The sequence below is a fragment of the Rhagoletis zephyria genome, unplaced genomic scaffold, assembly GCF_001687245.7.
Source record: "Rhagoletis zephyria isolate East Lansing unplaced genomic scaffold, Rhagoletis_zephyria_1.1 Rzeph_scaffold_04352, whole genome shotgun sequence".
NCBI classification, from domain to species: Eukaryota; Metazoa; Arthropoda; class Insecta; order Diptera; family Tephritidae; genus Rhagoletis; species Rhagoletis zephyria.
The window spans coordinates 20,023-31,530 of NW_016161435.1; the positions used below are offsets into that span (position 1 = coordinate 20,023).

Consider the following 11,508-nt stretch of genomic DNA (forward strand, 5'->3'; position numbering starts at 1 on the left):
AGGGAGGCCCCCACTGCGATGGAAAGATCAGGTGGAGAAGGACTTGGCTTCACTTGGCGTTTCCAATTGGCGTCAGTTGGCACAGAGGAGAAACGACTGGCGTGCTTTGCTGAACTCGGCCAAAATCGCTTAGGCGGTTACAGCGCCAAAAAAAAAGAAGAAGAAGAAGAAGAAGGTATAGCATGTACTTACGGCGGCCGCCGTAGCAGAATGATTACATGTGCGTATTTCCACTCCATAGGACCATGGCTAGATCCCTGATCAGATCATAACTCAAAATAGCCGTCGGCCTTTGGAACGCAATAGCAAACCTTCGAGAATATTTCTGCTTTGAAATCTCTTCTTATAAAATAATTTGGCGTTCGGTGTCAGTCTTAAATATATAGGTAACTCCGTTTGTGTCTCAACAACAGAACTCATGCCTCAAGTTTGAGGAGAAGCTCGGCCAAACACTTAGTAAAATATTTTAGCACCAAACATTTATTTGTTTACTTATTCTAAGGGAGATGGCAATCTTCTGGTTTAACATTTTGAGTACAAAAATCTCAACACTGATACAAAAAATAGTATTAGTACTGAATGATAATGACAGAATGCACTCCCATAAACGTACAATCATACATGATTGAGTTTTTTTTTGCATTTACATTCTCTATGTGAATGGGTGTCAACCATTCCATAACACACCACATATTTTGTGCTTATAATTTGTAACCAATATCAAGAGTGGTTGTTAAATTTTTTAAATCAAACAATCACATTTTTGAAACGAAAAAATGAGAATGCACACTCAATTGATTCAATCATTACACAGCTCTGGTCGTACATACATATGTATATTCGAAGACACCAAAGTTTTCAGTCAATGCTGAAAGCCACAACACCAGAAAAGCTTGGTTAGGATTTCAGAACTAAGTGTGGCCGAAGAAAGAAATTTGTAGTTTGCGCGTCGTTTTAGGAACATGGTACCGTCTTATGGTTAGGTTGGGTGGCAGTCCAGAGTAGAACTCACTTAGACTCAGGTTCCTTTGTGACACCGCACTCGGTTTTCTAATTATCCCCTTTCCATTGTAAACCACTTGGTGCTTTGCAAAAATGTGCATAGGCTTCTAGCGTTCACCGCTTTGAGGTCATCGAGATCGTTGAAGAAATGGCTGTGCTCTCCGACAGTTCCATGACGCGCGAGTTCGTCTGCCTGGCAGTTTCCCTGAATGTCACAATGGCCAGGTACCCAAACGATGTGTGAGCTGAATGTCTCAGCCATCTCGTTGAGAGATCGGCGGCATTGAACAACTACTTTTTAAGTCAGCGACATATTTCCCAGTGATTTAAGTGCCGCCTGGCTGTCAGTGAAGATGTAGATATCATGACTAGGAATCGTATCACACTGTACCAGTGATGCAGCCTTTGAGATAGCTATCAGTTCCGCTGGACACTGAAGTCGGAAGCTTAACGATATGCCGAACTGTTCCGAATATACCCCACAACCAACCCCTTTTTCTAGCTTTGATCCGTCCGTGTAGACATGGATTGATCCTCTTTTCCTGACTGTGTCCATTGACCATTCCATTCCAACAGAGAATTTGCAGGCGCATAATTTCCCGCAGAGGAAATGTCATTCAGACACTGAGATCATCCGACTTGGCACCATTGGACTTTTTTATAAGGCCACTTGGTTGAAGGTAATTATGCGAATAAACCTCAAACTTTGGAGCACTTTAAAATCAACGTTTGTCTAGTTATGGCCTATATACATACAATACCATGTCAACAAGTCGCCGAAAATATCTTAAAAATAAAACGCTTGGAGGCAGTCCTGAAAGTTTCGACTCACGCATAGACAAAGGGAAGCCCCCGCTGAGTTCCGTAGATTTTTGAACGAGAGCATATATATTTACATAGAATTCTACTCATGTGGTTGGCGGGCCCACCCAAAACCTTCCGGGAAAGGACAAGGAGATATAGCAATAGCCAATTTCAAGCAGTCTTTTAGAGATCACACCATTTTAGTAGTGACCAAGGAACGCTGGAACAACTTTTCGCCTTGCGAAACTTTCATGATTATCGGATATTGCTATAAAAAGAAACGCTTACGCGCCACTTCTTAATGTGAAATCAGAACCTGTATTGAACTATGTGACATGTAGGACCGAATCGAAAAAGTTACCATATTGAAAAATAAATTACCAAATTACCAAAATTGAGATATAAAGAAAAAAATAACAAATTTTGGTAAAAAATTACCAAAGCGGCAACGCTGGCGACAATAACAAAAGCCAAGTAGAAGTAGCAACGACATCCATTCAGCGAACAATTCATACGAATTCTGCAAATCAAGCGCTAGCGTACCCAGTCAGATTTGGTTGCTTCAAAAATCTTCTCATAGCGTCGCTTCATGGAATGTAGAAATTTAGACTTCCAATATAGTAAAAAAATAGTGTGTTTATTTTTTTGTGCATTTATTTTCTGCCAAACCTTAAAAAAATTATGTAAACTTCATTTATTTCAAGAAAAACTATTTCAAAAACCATTCTTTTAGGAATCATGTTCTAAGGGCCGGTTACTCAGTGTCTGGTTAACACTAATCTCCGGTTAAACATAATTATCAACGTTACCGACTCCCTGTTGTATGCATGGAGTTGAAGACGTCGATAACGATGTTTAACCACAGATAAGTGTTAACCAGACATTGAGTAACCAGCCCTTAGTATACCAAAGTGCCAGTTTGAAGTTATAGTAAAAAATCGTGTTGATTTTTGGGAATTTCTTTGCAGGTAGCTTCTTCCAAACAAAAAAATTGTCAAACATACTCCCCATTTTAACTGCAAAACAATTACAAATTTTAATTTCATTTCATTTATTAATTCATTTTTGTACATGTGAGACTAATGTCCCTTAAAGTACATCGACTCATGGTAGACTGTAATATATAAGTACACTAGCAGACCCGGCGAACTTCGTCCCGCCCAAAATTAATTTTTTGTATTGAAACATTTTGGTACAACATTTTCACTNAATAACCGCAATTTTTCTCCATGAGTATGCGATTGTTTTCGTATATCTCCATACCATTTTCGAGTACTCTACCATGAACACTTCCAGAGATTTGCAGTATGAAAAATTCGGTTTGTATGGGATGTGCCACGCCTCCTGCACCTTACGGAATGAAATATACTTTACATCCGATTCTCATACCAACCATATATGCACAAAAAATTTCATAATGATCGGTCAAGCCGTTTAGGAGGAGTTCGACCACTAACACCGTGACACGAGATTTTTATATATTAGATTTTTTTGTATAGGGATACCCTAATCACCAAGTTGCAGTGCTCTGTCGTGAACTCTGCCAGAGGTATGCAGTTTGAAAACTTAGGTTTGTATGGGAGATGGCAAGGGGCTTTTTTCCAATCGCCCCAATTTTTCTTCATGACTATGTGATTGATTTCATATACATACCTCCATACCATGTTCGAGTACTCTACCATGAACACTTTCAGAGATATGCAGTATAAAAAATTCGGTTTGTATGGGAAGTGCCACGCCTCCTTTTCCAATAACCACAATTTTTCTCCTTGAGTATGCGATTGATTTCATATATCTCCATACCATGTTCGAGTACTCTACCAAGAACACTTTCAGAGATATACAGTATGAAAAATTCGGTTGTATGGGAAGTGCCACTCCCCTTTTTCCAATAACCACAATTTTTCTCCATGAGTATGCCATTGGTTTGATATATCTGCATACCAAGTTAGAGTATTCTACCATGAACACTTCTAGAGATATGCGGTATGAAAAATTCGGTTTGTATGGGAGGTGCCACGCCCCCTGAACCTAGCGGTATGAAATATACTTTAAAGATCGGTCCAGCCGTTTCGGAGGAGTTCGACCACTAACACCGTGACACGAGATTTTTATATATTAAGATATCTAATTAAAAATCATACAAGGCAGGATTAAACAGTATTAAAAATATGCTGCAGAAACACAACAACAAACAACAGCTGAGCTAAGAAGCAATGGCATGCTATAGCAATATGTTTGAGATGGAATGACATGGCATAGCATGCAATTTTTGAAAATGACATTTTAATAGATACGTTTGGAAGAAGTTAAGAAAATGTTTAAATTTATATTTTGTTACCTACTTAACCGATTTGTAATTTAAAAACTATACCTTTCATGAGCATGAAATGGTATTATAACTTTGGTCCGATATTTGTAAGTACCAGAATAAGAAGAGATAGACGCATGAAAATGTGTACTTATGTATTTACCAGAACATCGAGCTGAGCCGACTTAGGCATATGATAACGGAACTTCAGTTGGGTGGCCACTGGCTGAAATGGTTTTACAGATGGCGACTGCAAGCTGGCAACTGAGTTGCTATATTGGCAACTGCATTTTTGCGGACGATGCCCCCTGCCCCTACGTAGCGACGCCCATGAATAGATGCCAAGTATTAAGAACAAATTCTGACTTGCTTTCATTTAACATTATTTCTAATTCTCATTTTCATTATTCAAATGATATGAAGTCTAGCTCTGATTGATGCTTTTCTTAAGGTATTACAGACTTTCGTCTCAAGCTAACGTGGAATAAGCTCTGATTGCCTTAATGACTTCCATTATTTTTAAATTTTTCAAGTTAAAATTTNCAAGTATTAAGAACAAATTCTGACTTGCTTTCATTTAACATTATTTCTAATTCTCATTTTCATTATTCAAATGATATGAAGTCTAGCTCTGATTGATGCTTTTCTTAAGGTATTACAGACTTTCGTCTCAAGCTAACGTGGAATAAGCTCTGATTGCCTTAATGACTTCCATTATTTTTAAATTTTTCAAGTTAAAATTTAAAATTTTTTATTGGCTCTAACTGTTAATACTGCTAAATAACCTTCTAGAAACAAATAATGTTGGGCCCAAAATATTTTAGTTTCTCGTCACACTATTTTTATTGAAATTAAAAATATTTTGGAAGGGTTAATGTTTTAACAGAATCGATTGCTTTACCGTTGGACTTACTTTTCTTAGCTCCACACATTTTACTGTTTTCCTTTTTACTTTATTATAAAACGTTTTCCTGTATAAACTGGAAGACTTCAATTTTGATTAGCTTCTTGGTGGTAAATTGAAAGATTTATACAGAATTATTTTAATATAACAAAATATAATACGATAAAACATAATAAAAAATAACAAAAAATATAAAAAATAATTATAACTCTAACTACGATAAAAGGCTGTCAAGTCCTAACTTCACCTCCATGTGGTGATAGCTGGGAACCGCTGAGGTGTTATCATAAATATTAATTGCGAATATGAAATCACAGTAGGCTAACGAAGTGGGCAAAGTTTAGTACATAATAATAATAATAAATAAATAATGTAAGCATGACGCCAGACAATTGGAAATTTACCAAAATTTGGCGTAAATACACATGTATGTATGTATAGTCATTTGAAAAATAATCGCGACACGACATTTTGACAAGTTTCGCTTCTTTTTCTTTTGCTCGTTTGATGTTTATTATTTTTTTTTTATTCAAAATTTCAATTAAAAAAAAATTTACAACAACCTTTTTGTTAAGAATTTTTAGAACAAATCTATGTATGTGGTTCTATAGCCCATTAAATTCTATCTTAAGAAAGTGCAAGTGTCAAGTGACTAAGAAATCCCGTTGATTTTTGATAATTTTTTTTTCCTGACGGTGTCACGCATTTTTTCCCATACAGCATACAATTTTTTTTTATGGAATAAATAATAACAACATCCGCAAAAAAAATTATCAAAAATAAACGCGAATTCTTAGCCACTTGAGACTTGTACTTTCTAGAATTTAATGGGCTATAAAACTGCACACTTATATTTCTTCTTAAAATTAAATTAAAATTTGGTTGACTTTCTTTAATTTTTCTACAAAGTTCGAAATTTTGGACTTATATGGTTTTTGTTAGATAATGAGCTGTATTTTTATAAAAAAAATAATAAACATCAAACAAACAAAAAAATAAATAGCCGAAAGTTGTCAAAATGTCGTGTCCCTATTATTTTTCACATGACTGCATATAGGCAAACCCTAGCGTTGCGGACGTTACGTTCGGACGTTTGTTTTAGTTTTTTTGTCGGCAAAAAAATTAATGCCCTCGGAATTTGTTCGGACTTTACTGAAAACGGAAAGAATTTTGATATGACCACCAAAATCTGCAAATTGTTATGTATGGGGAGCCCAATCTACAAAAATACTGTGAAGAAAAAATAATGAAGTTAACAAAATGTATTGTAAAATCTAAGTTAAGTTTGGGTTCACTTTAAAAAAAATTGTATAGGTATGTTCGTTCGGGACGTTACGTTGCGGACGTTACTCTTTTTGCCGTTGAAAAAATTAATTTTTTGTGGTATTTTATTAAAAGATATAGTGCGGAAACTAAGGCTATTCAGAGCTTTTTTCAAGAAGTAAGAGGGACAAACCAGATTTCTCCAATAAGTATGAAAAGAAATATGAAATTAATATATGTAAATACATACATATCCATTTGTTATCATTTTCTAAACTAGCCATCCAAAAAAATTAAAACTCAAATTAAAGTAATCATTAAAATTAAAAAATGCAAAAAAATTAATGATTGCTAATCGTAATGGAATCTCTGGTTGCCTGGTTATCAGATTATCTGGTTATGTGGTTATGTTTTTTATTCAGTTTACAACAATAAAATATACTACAGAATAATAACCATTATTCAGATGACCTGATAACCAGACAAGTGTGAACAACCACAATGAGAATTGTGATACTTATTCAAAGTTATTCGTCACTGAAAGTCAAATTTGCGTGGAGTAGTTGACGTAAATTAGCAAATGCAAATCTATTCTATGTCATATGTACGCGTGTATAGTACTTATGTATGTTTATATTTTTAATGTTTTTGGTAGATTAAATATATATTTTTTTTTATTTTTTTGTTAAAAGATATTTTATTTTTATTTTTTTATGCTGATTCCCTTTAAAGAAAAAAGACTCTTAACCTCAGTTACATTGTGACTGCAAACAAAAAAATAAACCTTGAAGTGGTTTCTAAAACATTACTTCAAACTAAACAAAAAAATTTTTATTTTTTTTTTATGCTGATTCCCTTTTATCAATAAATACCTCTTCAGTGATACTATTGCAAACTAAAACATATACCTATGTAGATATTAATGTGGTGGTGCTATGCAATTTTTAAAAAAATTTATATTTATTGCAATAGATGAATGAATATTACATTTTTGGGATACAAAATATATCTACGTAGCTTTTTTGCTAAAAACAACACGAGATTGAAGAACTAATAGATACCTACTACTCTGAAGATTTATAAAACTATCAACTTATTCATTTGTAAAATTAATTGCTACACATCAAATTGGTACTTCTTACAAATCGAGCTAATATTATAAGTGCGCTTGCACCGAGATCAGAACAAACGACCGACATGCGAAGAATTCACAAAAACATTTTGCGCTGACCGATTGCCTTCTTTTTTTTCGTCCCTCCGCTATTTCTCCTTCCTCCCCCTTCCACGCCATCAAGCTTATGTACATATGTATATATGTACATATCTGACATACCTACATAGATACATACGTACATAAATGTTTAGACATGAGTACATAGATTACAAACTAATTAATTTCACAAATTTAAGACAAATGGATTTAAAGAATAAATCATGCAAATTGCAGTCATTCATAAAATTGGTAAATATATTTTTGCTAAATGAAATTGAAATGCACAAAATAAAGACAAGCGGTCCTTGCTTCGCGTTTTTGTTTTGTTTTTCAAATAGGCACCACTCAATTTTGTATGTCTCTTTTTTGCCTTCGATGTACGAAGTCGAAATCGTTTCGTGAGTGATTTGGTGACGATTTAGTTCTTCGCCCCTTTACCCGACCGACCGCTCCGGTTCGGAGATTCAAAAAATTTGAGTGATTGTGACTCTATGTTATTACTTACTCTATGATTAAGCCTACTGATGCACCACGGTCAGTGTTGCTAGAGAAAAATTTCGTTTGGAGCTAAAACGGTCGAAAAAAGGAGCTAAAAAGATCTAAATAATACTAATAGTAGCTAAAATGAAGAGCTACATATTTATGTTAAGGTTGAGCATTCATTGGCATAAGGTTGTTTTTACATTTTCGACAATTTTAATAAAAACAACGAATTTTATAAGGTTAAGTGCTGAAAAAATTTTTTAAAACCAAAATAAGGTGCATATATTTCGAATTCGTTGCTATGGCACTTATAACAGTGAACTAAAAATACTTTACAAACTGTTAAAGTCTGTAATTTCAGATATTTGAATGGAATAATTTTTTCGCAAAATTTTTCTGGAAAGTTTTATTTCCAGCTCTCCTTAAAGGTAAAATTAGTAAGGTAAAACAAAATCCGCGGTATCGGAAAAAGGATTTTCTTTTAATTAATTTTTGAAATCTTTAACCTAGATCCAAGAGTTTATGGTGGATACACTGCATCTCGACATTTTCCATTTTATCAACGCTTAAGTTTTGGCTTATACATATATACCAAATGCAACTAAGACTTTCTGGAGCTAAAAAAGTGCTACATAAATTTTAAAAGAGCTAGGAGCTAAAACCCGATTTTTGGAGCTAAATAGAAAAATAAAGAGCTAAATCTAGCTTCAAAAGCACCAAAATGGCAGCACTGACCACGGTGTCCTTGAACCAGATTTAACTGAATCGGTCTGGAACGATCCAATTTCCGATTAGACCATTTTGGGGAGGTATTCACGAGTTAGAATACGTGAAGTTCAAAATCGTGGCATGTGGGGATTTCGAAAACGGTAACTTTTCGATTTTCAGTTAGATTTTCGATAAGGTTCTAGATGAATGATTATATGACTTCTGCCTTAAAGATAATAACTACTTCATGTGCAATAACAAACTATACACCCAAACATTTGGAATGCCAATGGGCAACCCCCTCTCACCGACAATTGCCGACATCATTATGGACGACCTTCTGGACAACACCATCTCGGAGCTGAAACAACACTTCAACATTGACATCAAGTTTATCAACAAATATGTAGACGATATTTTTGCAATAACAAACCGCAACGACGTGAATACAATTCTAGAGACGCTAAACAAATACCACCCAAAACTTCAGTTTACCATGGAAATGGAAGAAAACGCGAGCATTCCTTTCCTTGATGTCCGTATACACAAAAACAACAACAATATTGTTCTAAACTGGTACTCGAAACCAACGTCGTCTGNTTCACTAACACTAGGATTATTGACAAGGAAAAGAGGGAAATGACGAGATACACTTTGGAAAGCTTAAGAATATTAGAAAAAAGGGAGAATACGATCAACAAAAAAGAAGATACGGACAACATCGCGGCCGCCTACATGTTATGCATATCAAAATAAACAATTTAGTTATGACAAGACTACCATAGAGAGTGGTACTGATTATGTGTATATATATTAATATTAAGTTTAAAGTAAATGTTTAATATTATTGTGAGTATATGTTCTTTGTATTAGTCCATAATTGTTGTCTTTGTTTTTACAAACACATGTATGCCAACTTTTATTATTCATTTGAACATCTTTTGTTTTTTCGTTGTATTTCTTTGTTGGATTTAATAAACATAGTGGCCCCTGATGATGCTGGAAATTTCAGCGAAACGTTGGGCAACGAAGGTGGAATAAGTGTTTTATTTGCACCATTAAATAATAGATCACACCAGCCTACAAGTGTACCAAAAATATATATAAATTTATATTTATACATACAGTCAGTCAATAAAGTTTAGGTACAGCGAATTTTTTACAATACACAAGTAAAAAATTCGCTGTACCTAAACTTTATTGACTGACTGTACATGCAGGACCGACTGTAGGGTGGGGGTGTTTCACCCGGTCCCGGATTTTTCCTTAAATCTAGTTGGAAGATAAAAATTATACAATTTTATTTAATTTGATTATTTAATATTCACATAGCTTTTATAATATCCAATAAATGCGAAAGCGCATGTCAAATACACATACAAGTGTGGTAAGGTAATTTTCGTGCTAGTCAAAAGAACCGCAAACTGGCCCAATGTGAAACATAGAAAGGTTCCGAAGTCAACAGGAGTTGTTTAAATGTTGTGATAGTAATGATTTTCCCATGGTTCATGAAACTTTTCAATAGAAGATGAGTTTCTTTCATACAGCCCGTCTGAGATTAAATGAACGCATTTAACTAAAACAATAAAAACTATTTTACGCTTTCATTTGATCCGTACAACAGTATAGCAAAACAAACTCTGCCTTTAGACGAGGTTTTTCTATAAAAAAAAGACATACCACATACCACGAAAATACTTGGTATTCTTCAAAAGCACTGAATAAGGAGGTCTTGATTGGAAATTCGTTTAAGTATTTAAAAAACAATTTTGGGGTTAGAGGGGGCCCGTCCCATATTTAGTACCGGCCCCGGACGATAATACAAGTTTATATTATTAAATAAAAAAAACTAACCAATAAAATAATACCTATAAAGTTATAAAGGTTTTTAGTTAATTTTTTTGAAACCAGATAAAAGTTGGCCGTTATAACTGGACCATTGGCTATTCTAGTAGACGACTACGAAACTCCCCACAAGCTATACATGTATATACATTACGAGCCCTAACCGCCAACATAACGTAAGCGAAATTTTTTTCAAAATTTTCTTTTAGATGCAGAAATGCATCAAAATACTTTAGGAGTATTTCTGCATCAAAAAGGAAATTTTGAAAAAAATTCGCTACATTATATTGGCGGTTAGAGATCGATATTTAAAAAATTACTAATATACAGTGTTATCACAGCGCACGGTAGTGCGCGCGAGTGACGAAAGCAGCCACAGTAGCATGCTGAAATGACTCGCTTATATATACACGAGATTTGGAAGTTTTTATCCAGACGTCCAATCGACATGTTTGAGATATCGTTGGAAAGGTCTTGCAGAGTGTGTCCAGAAACTGTATTCATAAACGATTAACCGGACTCTTAAAAATTAGGCTAAAGTGCTGGGAAACAAAAACGTTTTTTTGCTTTTGCCGGTTTAAGGGGGCATGTGGGTACACCCAATATATTTAGTGTTATTCTATAGGCCGATACCTTTCAAACGATACCTTTTATATTAAGTTCCGGCTACTAGTTGGAAAGATATGGAGGTAAATGTGTTTTGGTTCGTGTCTCCACTACGAGATGCTTTGGTATGTATGTGGCGTCTGTACGTACCTTCATTTAATTTTTTTCAAACTTTCAGGAATTAAAGTACAAAAACACTAAGAAGGTTTTGTTCCAGGATGTTTTGATTCGTATGCCTTGGTGGGCGTGGCTGCTGCCTGAAATTCGAAAAAAGGCAATTTTTTAAACTACACTAAGGCCACACTACTCAGTCCATGTCATTGATGTGGATATCAGTAGAAGGGCCTTTAAATAAGCTATCTAACGCTA

At 34.7% G+C, this 11,508-nt stretch overlaps 1 pseudogene; it reads right to left on the reverse strand.

The window, feature by feature from the left end:
• The window catches only part of LOC108370632 (putative nuclease HARBI1), a 9,616-nt pseudogene extending 4,567 nt beyond the window's left edge, over positions 1 to 5,049 (reverse strand).
• Between the last annotated feature and the right edge of the window lie 6,459 nt (positions 5,050 to 11,508).